A 12,625-nucleotide genomic window follows, 5' to 3' on the forward strand; every position below is an offset into this window, starting at 1 on the left:
AGTTTTCAAATGCAGTTTTGAGCAAGAATGACTGAAAATTGTTACTGCTCGATGATCAGTATAAATATAAATGTCCTGCAGCTTGCTTGCTTCTTGCTGTAGAAATTGCTTCCTCATTTGGCAGATTCAAGTGAGGTCAAGGACTTTATTGACATTGATAACAGAAATAAAAGTCAGGTGTGAGATCACCAACTCTGGCCAATATTAAATCTACTCTGGCAAATTGAGGTCTTTACTCTTCAGGCATGCCTTGCCTGCATCCTTCATGAGCCCAGAACTCATGTGAAATCAGTGATGAGACATGCCCTTGAAGATAGCAAGTAGTGTGCTAGTAGTTTTTCTACAGTGATAAACTGCCTGCATGGTGAACTGGCTGAGGATTCTCAAAGTAAGTCTGCTACTTTGTGCCTCTTGAGGAATTAGCATTGCTATAGAGAAAAAAAAAAACTGTAATCCCACTTTCATTACTTCTGCAGGCTGGAGCTGCTCTTCCTTCTGTTGCTTTGGTAGTTGACACTGAAATCCTGTTCTATCATTTCTCTGGCTTTTACAGATAGTTCCAGCATCGTTCCGCAGCCAGGAATAGTGCTGCTAGCAAAATAAGGTATTGCAACTTTACAGAACCTTTCACCTCTCATTTTCCAAACAAAGCAAAAGGCCAGATTACTTTATAAAACAGAACTGAACTCAACTATCTACGTGGCTGGAAGGTTATGATTTTCAGTCTCAAGATACAGACCAAGGATTATTCACAGAATCCATTAATCAGAACATTTCAACTAATGAATACACTACAAAAGTGCCATCTGTTTGGAAAAAAAGAGTCTGTAAACAGGGATCGAAGAAAAGCTCTTTGAATAAATTATGGATGTCAAAATGGGTTTATCTTTTAAGGATGCTATATAATGTATGTGCAGAATGTGGGTAGCACAGGCCACTGTTGCATACAGGTTCAAAAAGGTCTCAAGAAAAGAATATGTCAAAGCTCATGATACCATCTGCCTTATGTCAGTAGTTTTCTTACACTGAATGAGGGAATTCCTTGAAGAAGAGGGAAATCTGATCCTTATTTCTGTTTATACCCAGATCCATTTGTACCTTAATTACACAGAATCACAGAATGTTAGGTATTGGAAGGAGCCTTCAGAGATCATTTGAGTCTAAACCCAGAGCAGGATCACCTAAGGCAGCTCACACAAGGATGCATCCAGGTGGGGTTTGCATGTCTTCAGAGAAGGAGATTCCACAGTCTCCCGGGGCAGCTTGTATCAGTTTTCTGTCACCCTCGTAGTCACCCCTTCTGGTACGCCTTAGGATGCCATTGGCCTTCTTGGCCACAAGGGTACATTGCTGGCTCACTTTCATCCTTCTGTCTACGAGGACCCTACACTGCTCTCCAACAGGTCAGTTCCCAACCTGTACTGGTCCCTGGGATTGTTCTTTCCCAGATACGAGACTCTACACTTGTCCTTGTTGAATTTCATTCAGTTTCTCCCCGTCCAACTATCCAGCCTGTTCAGGTCATGCTGAATGGCAGCACAGATGTGTCAGCCACTTCTAGTTTGGTGTCTTCAGCAAACTTGCTGACAATGCCCTCTGTTCTCTCATCCAGGTTGTTGATGAATATATTGAATAGTACTGGCCCCAGTTCCAACCCCTGAGGGCCTCCAACTAGACTCTGTCCCATTGACCCCAACTGACTTCTTTCCCTTGAGCATTTCAGAGTCCACCTCATTATGTGGTCATCCAGACCACACTTCCTCAGTTTAGCTGTTTCTCTCTTTAGGTATTTCTGCTATTGTAGGAAGAAAATGGTACCACACTTGTGATTATGGTGTTGGGTACAGGCAGTTAAGGCTGCGAGCACTTCATCACACTTTGTGAAGAAGGCAGGGCTAGGGACCATCCAAAGTCTCTTTCAGCCTGAATGATTCTATGTTTTGATGGTAATTACTGGTTGAAATACTACTGCCAGTGTCAGCTTCTCCTGAGGAGTTCAGAGTGACCACTATAAGGGTAAGTCTGTCCCCTCAAGGTAAGCAGGTTGCCTGCTGGCTCTAGGTGGCCCCAATTCTCTTGTCACTGTGTGGTGATACATTTCTTTGCTGATTCATGGCCTGCATGGACAGTTTCCTTGCTTGCTCTTCCTGAGTATTTTCTCATGAATAGCTCTATTACTCAGTGCAGTGCTTCTGTAGCACACCTTCCCATGGAAAAAGCCACAAAACATGAGTTTGCTTACAAGTAACCCAGTTAAAATAGTAATTTGTCTTTCACTGGAATTCACAGAGTGAATACACCAAAAGTGGTATATTACAGGGCTGCAGTAGCAGGAGACTAGACACAACAATCCACATTCTTGTGTTTCCATGCTCCTCACATCTTGCATTTCCACTTCCCACTGGAAAAAGCTTTCACTCTGCCTAAAAAAACATGATCCACATGGTTTCTGCCTGTCCTGGTCTGGATCATGTCCTTCTCAGCTATGCAGATGCACACTTGAATTGCAGCATTACTCATCTCTACTGCAGTTCCTCAGTGAGTGAAGGGCTCTGCCAGGCAGAAGAAACTGGCTAAAAGCTTATACTTGCTGTGCCAGTGGTGTCTCAGAGCTCATGGTATACCTCCCCTCAAGCACACGTGGCAGGTAAGTCCTGGTCTGCACTGTAGTGGTGTGTTTGCTTTTGATGCCTTTTTCCAAAGAATACTAAAGATTTCCTCACCTGCCTTGCTTGAGGTAAATGTGTCACTTCAGTCACCTCATGCTTCCTTTGCTGCAGACTGAGATGCATTTGAGCACATGTGGTTACCCACCTTAAAGTACAGGAACAAACTGTGTCTGTCCCAGTGGGTGACTTGGCTCAGTCCACTGTAAAGGCAACCTTAGGTAATTCTGGCACTGATGCCCACATGAGTGGTCAGAGGAGGCCCACCTGGAATCACCTGCATTAGGTCAAAGAGACTGCAGCAGAGAGAGAATTAAAAGCAGACCTCTTATTCTAATCATTAAACAAGTCCTCAGACATCAGTGTTGGGAGAAAAGCTTTCCTTTAGCTTTATTCCTTGTGCAGTTTTCTCTTAAGTTTTGTGCTTGCTTATGGGCAGAATGAGGCTTTTCTGCTGGTCTGCTTCTGTTTGCTCCTGCTGAAAACCGTTCAGAACTCCTGCACCAGCTTCTGCACGTCTGCATTGTGTTAGTTGTGGCATTGAAGGAGTGAAGAGTAACACATACCTCCTCCATCTGCAGATCTGTAGATGTTATATTTATGTTTGCAAGGTGGCCAATGTGACTAAAATTAATTTACAAACACTTTAAATTTTACTCCAGTACCTCGTGCTGCCAACCTCCCCCATATCCCCACTGCAGAGATGATGATACTTCTGAATACTCCTTTGGCCAGATGGTGAATTCTGATACCTGTGGCCTGCTGTGCTGAAAAATGGGAAGTTTCTGGTTTGTGTACATTGGTGGGCATCACACCAGAATCAACATAAACTCTTCTACAGTGAAATTAAGAAATCAACAGCATCTGAAACTGGAAAGCAAAAAGAAGTCAGGAGCATAATTGTGCAGAAAACTTTTAAAGAGACAGAGAGGTATGGATGTACTTGAACAGCCTTCCAGGGGTTTGGTTAGTGCAGCATTTGTTCCTAAATTTAATGATGTATCTCAACTGCTTGGCTGTGCAGCTCCCTACTCCAATTTGGGTTGCATCCAACCTTGGAAAATGTTGTATATGCATGAGTGTGGAGAGGAACCTCTGCATGCAAATACTTTGTATGTTTTGCCTCATCTGAATGTGTAGTTAACACACTAGCGAAGGGCAAACGGCAATTGCTGTATGCAGGGGACCTGTCATTTTGAATTCCCTTCACCTGAGGCATGCAAGTGAAACTGTGTGCAACATCAGCAGAGGACCAAGTTTAAAAATGTTTATATTCCAAAAAGTTTGGTGAAATGCAGTACTTCAACTGCTTTTTAATAATTGATCTGTATCATGTACCAACAAGACCAGCAGAAGTGTTTACAGGACAGGAAGGCTCTTTGGCTGAAATGAGTTTGAGGCAACTGCTGTATTGAAGCTATCAGGCACAGTGTATTATTTATCATGACTCTGGCAGACTTCCAAAAACATATCACTTTTTTTTTTTTCAGATTGCTGAACTGAAAGAGCCTTGCAAGAATCTGAAAAATGCCATTCCAAGCATGTGCATAAGCATCAGTGGTGTTCAGCTTTGTGAGTAAGAATGAATAATGCTCCTAAATACTTTATTGCTGCAGTTGCCTTGGATAAGTCAAAGAAAATCATAATTTCTCTCCTATGTTCAAGGCATTGGGAAAAATGTGGGTGTATTCATGTGTTTTGCATATAGGTCTAGGAGTGTGTTTTCAAATGTAATTAATGCAAATATGAATTCTACTGGGCAACTCTCAGCATTGTTGGAACTTTGTAAACCTTGCTTGGTTAGTTAAGTTTGGGCCCCAACAAGGTCCAAGGTTGGTGCTTTGCTTGATCTGGGGAGGTGTAGAGCTCACTGCAGGGGTTCACTCATTTCTGTTTGCTGGATAAGACTCATGGCGTCCAGCTCTCCTGAGCTCCCACAGGACCACCCAGCCACAGCTTTCATCACACCACCTATTTAATTGCAGTTCACTCTTTGTGGGCAAGGCACAGCAAGAAAAACACATGTACCACCTCTGAAACAAATAGAGCAGTCCGTATGCAACAAAGAGCACAGCAGTGCACACTCCCTGCCTTCACCTCACCCTCACCTCTGGAGAGTTCTGTGCACAAGAGTGGTTGGGACAGGAGATGGTATCTTCTCCCAAAAAACAGTGTCTCTTTGTGCTGCCTGTATTCCTCTCCACTGGATAAACTTATAGCTGAACATCCATATGTCCAGCCTTTATTTCTCGAGGGCTAGTTTCTTAGATTTACTTCATGGTGAAATTCTGGGGTATCAGACTCAAAGCCCTCTGCAAGGAAAACAGAAATATCTGGGTCTGCCATTCCTTTTTTCTGGTGTTTTTCAATCTCAATGAGAGTCCTTAAAATTACCAACCACTTACTGTCAGCCCTTATAAATGTCTGTCTGCTGTGGACAGGAAAAAGAAGTAGGGAGGCTTAATGGCCCTACTTTCAAAACTGAACCTGTGGTATGAAAAGACTTCAAGGGGCAGAGACTCTTTAATGGCAAACCAAATTTCCTGGTTGTTCTCTGGTGACAGTTTCCTCAAACTATGGAAGTGTGACTAGAGGTGACCAGGCACATGGTTTTCAGGCTTTCACTTCTTTTCAGAGAGACAAGTTAAGAAGATAAGATGAACTTCCATTGCATTTCTTTCCCTGGGTCAGTCAATTTCTCATACTGATGATACATTCTGTGAATGTGGAATAATTATCTTTGTCGTAATACTTTTGATTAAAGGACTTTATGAGTGGTTGCAGCCCTGCAGGGAAAAGAAAAAAGAAGGAACAACTATTTGATAGTTGTAAACAATGAATCTGGCTAGATAGATGCAGTCTGACCCTGGTGATTGTCCTTTTGACCATGCACCACTGATCTGCTTCTGGTGGCTCAGTGCAATTCCACATCTCTAATGAAAATTTAAAGCAGTCCTTTAAAGCTGGAGCCAGACTGTGATATTTTTGTTCTCTGTGAGCAAAGTCATTTTTCTTGAGGAACCTCACAGGGTGATTTTTGCATCCCTTGGAAAGAATGGCCTCTGGAGACGGTGGGAATAGGGTGAACTTTGCCTACTGACTCCAGAGCTGCCACAGAACCTGCCTGATCCAGCTGTGTCTCAGTCAATGCCAGGGAACCCTCAGGTGGTAGTGCATCTGCTAGCTTTGCTGTGGATGAATTTCTTTCTAATATCATCTATTCTTTCGTTGTGGGAGATAAGCAGCAGTGTGAAATACACAGATATGTGACTGTAATGTGTTTAAGCTCAGAATACTGTCCTCAGGTGAGAATACAACCATCAAGGACTTACAGACTGCCTTGCTAGGACAGGGAGCTTTATAACTGGTACGAATATCACTGATATGCAGACTTCACAACATATTTTATACTCTGTCAGCTGGCATGATGGCTTGTGAGTCCCACCAATACAGAAAATCATGTACCAGCCATTTGACCCTTCCACTTGTACTCATGTGATTGTTTTTAAATGTAATTGTTGCTGAAGTTAGAGGCAGGTGTTTGGTGTTGCAATTAATGTCTGTCCTGCATAGGGTTTTGTTCCCATGAGGGGACTGCAGTTCTGCTCCCACTGGGGTCTTTTACTGCTGATGTGGTGCTGCCTGCACGTGAGGACTGAGGAGCTGCAGGTGGGGCATTGTGCTGGTAGCTTACACAGATCTGCTGTTCCTGGAAAAGCTCTTGGTGAAAACACCCCATGGTAGGGCAGTCATAAATCACCATTATGTATATGTTTATGCTATCAGAGGAATATCTGAGTATCTACCTCTGTAGTCCACTTCTGGGGGCATGATTACACTTCACTAACAAAGAATTTTTAGCTGTAAGGAGCCCTGAAAGAAATACTTGTGACTGTACTACAAACACTTCTCAGTGGATCACTGTACTTTATTATTTTTCTTCTAATCTAGAGCACCACAATACTGTTCTTCTTCTAAGTTAATGAATAAATCTGCCATATACTTTTCACAGCTGCATGATGAACCTTAACATCTCCTTTGCTAATTTCAGATTATTCCTTTTATCTCATTATGAGTCAATAACTGCTGAAATTATTAACAGTTAAAATAAGAACTTACGGTAGACTCCAGGCAAGATATCTCAAGGAGAGATTTGTTTTTGCTAGCACACGAAAATGATAGTGGGTAGATAAAGTTAAAAGAATGTGTAATTTTTGTGTTCACAGATGGAATCTTGTATACAAGAAGCAAGACATGCATAATGTAGTTAGTATACCTAATTATTGTTCAGCTCTATGTCTTGCTTGGAGCAAGATTGCCACAAAACGTAGACCAGCTTTCTGGTTAATAAGATTCTTTTCCTTCTTATTAAGTTTATGAAATGTTGCTCCAAAAATAATTCTTGTAGAAATCATAGGAATACAATCAGACTCTTCACTGGTGGTTTACTAAGCATTAGTCATTCACATTGGGTGAGCTTTTGAAACTCATGGGTTTGTCTAAAAAAAAAATAATATTTCTTGACATTTCCTCTTTGGTTTTAATTGTGCACAGCTCAGGGTTCCCAGTAGGAACCCTTCTAGGCAGCAAGCTTCAATTCCATGCTTTTGGAGTTTGGTCATGCCAACTTTTAACTTGTTTTTCCCACTGCAGGTCATGTCAGTATTCCCTTAGCTGTGATAAAAAACCTGTGGGGTCACAGATAGATCCTGAGTAAGATCTCAGATAGGCACTGAGGCTTTTTTGTTTAAGTATTGTAGCATTCATAGCTTTGTTGATGGCACAGTGTGGGCAGAATAGAAGGTCACAGAGTATTATAGTTCTTTCTCACTTGGTGTGTACTTTGGCTTATGGTTTAAGCATCTTGTGGTTTAATTCACATTCTTAATTCTATTTGTCTTCATCCAGTGAGGATGGATCCACTGCTGTGGCTCCTAGAGGCTGCCACAGTGTGAAAAAAGAAGAGTAATTCTCCAGCATGAGCCAAATGAATCTGTCCTTTATGCCATTTCTCTGTTTATTCTGGTAAAGAAGGGGATTTGGGGGGTGTGTGCACTGAACAACTGAATACTCTGTTGGTTCTTGGGGCTGTTGGGAATTCAACAATAATGTTAGCATTTGTTATTTCTCTCATAAAATAGTGAGAACAGCACAATCTTGACAAAGCTGTTGAAATAACTCACCAACAGATAGCTCCTCTGTAGGAACAAACAGTGTAAGGCCACTGTACTCCCTTGTATCTGCAGCCATTCTAGGACTACAAAAGGTGAAGATTTATTTCATTTCCTTTACAAATGTAAGAAATTTCTCCACACTTTTAAGTTCTGTATGTAATCTCTGCAATGCTGTCATCATTATAACAATGCCTGTTTGCATTGCTAGTTAAATCTTAGCTTAGCAGTTAGTAGACTGATAAAAAGATATTAATGAGCACTTGGCAGTTCGTCTTTTCTGGCAGACAGGTAGATAAAATATAACAGACCAATTTAATGACAAAATGGGCACTCAAGCATCAACACAGTGTGTGCTGGAGAGATCCTACCATCTCCTCTGTTTTGGTTAGGGCCTTAATTCTCTTCTCATGAACTGTATTTGATGTCCAGTTGGTGTAAAACAGAAGGAAATTGCAGTGTGGGATTTTCACTGGGGATATTTTGGAGTCATTTAGGTAGTTTTGCAATTTGTAGTGTAGAGCATATAAAAATACTTTAATAATTAATTCAGTTATTTTTATGGATGCACTTATGGGTGTTTTTTACTGGATTCTGTTTGCATTTATTTTGCAGTTGCTCTTGGTTTATGGCTTTACAGTCACTGGTACCTTAGAAGATTGCACTAGCTGTGTTAGCTTTGTTGAGACTCTGTTTACACCAGTAGAGACATAGTCAGGAAGGAAAAGACAAATTAGATCAGGCTGCACTGGTGTTTCTGTAAGAATTTCACAGGCTAGCATAGTTTATAGCAAGACAAATAGTGCACATGGATTCAGTTCCTAGAGCTGCCTTCTTTAGAAAAACAGTAGAAGTAAGAGCTTGGAGCTGATTATTTGCAGCACAGGAAAGTTTAGGTTTGTTTTTGCTCATCTTTGGCATTTTGTTAGATCTCCCTGCCAAAACAAAGGCAAGAAGAATGTTACAGGATGTCCATGAGTTTCTGCAACCAAAACTGATGGACTGGTTGTGTCCAATTCTTTTCAAGGGTCTGGGATAAATCTCATTAGCCATGTTTATATCAGGACAAACACTTTTAAGGTAGTATTAAGGTTATAACCCTTTATGGAGGAGAGCTGTACTAAGAGACCAGAAGGATCAAGTCATATTTGCATCAGTAGAGCTTGGTACAGTTCAAAGGGCTTAGTGGAGACTGCATTTGACCAATGGGGGATTAGTTTAATAAATCATCAGTTTTCAAGTGGTGTCTAGAGTTGGATACCATGACATCCTGAGGCTTTCCTTGTGTTCAGATCCCCATCTACTCCTGCAAAATGTGCTGCCGCCTTGGGACAGAATAGAGTTTGGGCTGCTTTGTGATCAGCTTGGGTGAAGCCTTCATTGGTGGCTTGAGTGGTTGGGCAGACAGCACCAGCTCTCCTGGGAGCTCTGTGGAACATGATTGTTTTGATTCCAGGGATCAGCTAAACTTGATTGGGATGATGATGCCTAGGAGATTTGCTTATGGATCAAGTTTCAGTGTTGTAATTGTAGAGATGACAAATGCTTGTGGTTTGTTAGATGGAGGTAGAGTATATACTGATTTGATTTTTAATTGCAGAAATTACAGTAACTTTTTTCCTCTGTAGCTGGAAGTAACACTACTTAGTCAGTGACCTAGAGACACATCCAATTATCTGGTCTCTGAAAGCCATTGCCTAATGACTTATTAAAAACTTCCCTAACAAACTTCCCTATCTGATGCTGCGTTGCGGTCAGCAATGATTGTTTGCTGCAGCCAGAGTATGAGTTCATTCTGTCTGTATGTAGAACTTTCCTAACTCCTGGCACATGTCTGTGTCTCTTGCTATGAGCAGGAGTTCTTTCTTAAAAGCTGATGTGCTGGTTTTATTTGTATGCAGAGCTTCAGCCTTTATGCACTGTGAGGGGCTGGGACCCACCCAGTCTTCTCTGTAAAATGAGAATTCACAGAATCACAGAATTAAGCAGGTTGGAAAAGGCCTCTAGGATCGTCGAGTCCAACCTATCACCTAACCCTTCTGATTAACTAAACCATGGCACTAAGTGCCTCATCCAGCCTCCTCTTAAACACCTCCAGGGATAGTGGCTCCACCACCTCCCCGCAGCATGCCTTCTTTATTCATCCCATAGCCCGTTCCCAGCTGCTTTGTTGCCTCCAGGTTTTGAGTTGCATTCTTCAATGCTGCAGGGCTTTAGCATCACTTCTACCGTGGATGCTGATTCTTGCTTCTTTGGGCAGCAAAAACTTTGCAATTTATTTCCGTGCTGTCTGGATACTTTCAGCTGCTGCTGATATTCTAAAGGAAGATCTATTCCCTGGACATGTTTATATGATAGATTTCTCTCTGCCTTCCTGTAGCCTAGCTTGCTAGTGTGCATTTTTAACCCTTTCATAACACTACTGGGAAGTCCTCTCCAGTAAATGCTTATTTTGAGAGAGATTTGTCTTATCAGTCTCAGAGTTGCCTGCACCACTCTTGAATACAGAATTCTTTTACTGTTTAAATTATTTACATAGTAAACCAAAGAAATCCAGACTGAGCCTTGAATCATAGATCATTTTAACGTTTCCAGCAGGAGAAATTTGTTTGTATCCATCATTTTGAATCCCTTTTCAGTGCACTGTATGCCTAATGTTTGGCAGGTATAAATTAAACCTCTAGAATGAATATGGTTTCTCTCTGCCATGACTCAGAGCAGTCTGTCCAAAGTTTTTCATCAAATTGAAATTATAATCAGTTATGACAAAGGTGGCAGGATGCCAAAGGGATAATATATTGAGCTAGAAGGCGACACGAAACACTCCATAGTGTCTGGAGCAGTGCTCAGCAAATTGGTGCCTAAACATCCTGTGGCGTCTCTCTGATCCTGCTGTCTGAGGAGAGAAGCAATGTAGGTTTTCTCTCATCCTTAGCAATACACAATTCCATATACTGAGAACTTCCCATGGCAAAGGTGTTTTTCCTGAGACAAGATTCCTTGGATCGTGGATCCTCTCTTGAACTTCTGTGTCTCCGGGTTTGATACAGAGTGAACAGAAGTATCACTCCAATCCCAGTCATCATCCATAATTACAATAGCTGCACTGGAAAATCTAATTTATGGAGGCAGGAAGAGCTACTGTTGAGCTATACCAAACCATAAAGCCCAAATTCTGCAAAATACTATCTTCCAGCTTAGGTCTTAGTGAGGTGAATTACAAAACACACCAGGAGGAATGACTGTTGGGCCATGTTCTCCCCAAGTTCAGAATATCTGGGTGTTTCAGAATATCTTGTAGTCTTCCAGAGTATTTTATGGTCTTTCTGGCCTATATTTTTTCTTTTTTGAATTATAACCCTAACACCCTCTGATTAACCATAATAATGACAACAGAATTTGTTTAATTTTACTTGATCCAATACTTTTCTGGCTGATCTATTTTTTAAGGTGAAGCATTGACTCCAGAATGAATTTGACCCACAAATGACATTTAGTGTCTAGGGTGGTAATTGCTATCTAAAGAGAAAAATGTAAGTGTACCTGCAGAAGGAGAGGAAAGAAAGAAAACATTTATCCACAGCTTTGGTACTATAGAGACCAGGGACATATCACATGGTGATAACAAAAAAATACATGTGCTAAATTATCTCTGCTTGATTCTGTCATTGTTAGTCTTGTTACCGTCACTGCCTGCTGCACTGGTTCAGAACAACAGCTCCACCAGAATTTCTTTAGACATTTATACTTACAAAAAACCCTCTATATTTGTGGAACTGGATGATTTCATTTTACTTTGACAATGATGTTTCATCCTGTAGAAAATAGCTTTTCAGTTTCTTTTCCAGACTCCAAATTAAAAGAATAATTTATCACAGAAAAGTATAAAAATGGGCTTAAGGAGAATGAAAGTAACATTTCTTTTTCTCTGCATAAAAATACATCTCAGAAGTTTAAAGGAGAGCATGCAAGTGAAGAAGACTGATTTAGGTACTGCTGCAGATTACACATGTTTGGTGCACTGTTTGTTTATTTAGTGGTGTACGAGGTAAGCTGAAATAAAACAAATATGATTCAGATTCTTAAGTCAGTCTCCAGAAGCCTTTATGTGAATTCTAATTTATGCTATTTATAGCTTGTTTACACTAGTAGGCCTGAAGTAAGAAATACACAGTGTCTTGCATTGCATATCTGTATTGGTGTGAAACCCCCAGATCTGAGCTACCCACCGTTGCAGTGGAGGAACTGTGCAAGCATCTGGTCTCTGGAAATGTCTCACTCGGTAGATCAGCATCACAAGTCAGATGAGTTTGATGTGTCCCAGACACATCAATATCCAAGGTGTAATGAATTTGTTGTGTCTGCCCTGGCTGTTTATCTGGGATCTCCAGACCTCCAGCCAGCTCTTTGCTGGGGAGCAGATGGCTACCAGAAGCAGAGGGATTTGGTTCACTCTTTGCATTGATTTGGATCTATTCCTCCTTTCTACTGGGATGAGATACTGTGAGTCAGGACTGAAGGCCACCATAACCCCTTTTTCTCCCTGAAAACACAATTTAAAAGATGCAAACACATCAGCATTGCTAAACTGTAGGCCTCAACACTTATGCACACAGCCATTTAAATGTGCTTAGGTGCAAAGATTTCCCACTCAACTAACAAGGTGATTACAAAGTGTTTAACTACAGGCTTGAATATATGGAAGACCAAAGCTCATAATTATAGGCTTGGGGTACAATTGAATAGGCACTTAGAGCAGACATGTCCTGGTTGTCTTTTTGATGAGGG

At 41.2% G+C, this 12,625-nt stretch overlaps 1 long non-coding RNA gene across 4 annotated transcripts in view; it reads left to right on the forward strand.

Moving 5' to 3' along the window:
• Positions 1-12,625, forward strand: part of LOC135188129 (uncharacterized) — a 186,681-nt gene that overhangs the window by 2,574 nt on the left and 171,482 nt on the right. For all 4 annotated transcript variants that reach the window (XR_010307570.1, XR_010307569.1, XR_010307568.1 and 1 more), the window contains exon 2: positions 4,157-4,238. This is a non-coding gene — a long non-coding RNA (uncharacterized LOC135188129). The remainder of the gene's footprint in view (positions 1-4,156; positions 4,239-12,625) is intronic.

This window comes from Pogoniulus pusillus, chromosome 29 (assembly GCF_015220805.1).
Source record: "Pogoniulus pusillus isolate bPogPus1 chromosome 29, bPogPus1.pri, whole genome shotgun sequence".
Taxonomy (NCBI): Eukaryota; Metazoa; Chordata; class Aves; order Piciformes; family Lybiidae; genus Pogoniulus; species Pogoniulus pusillus.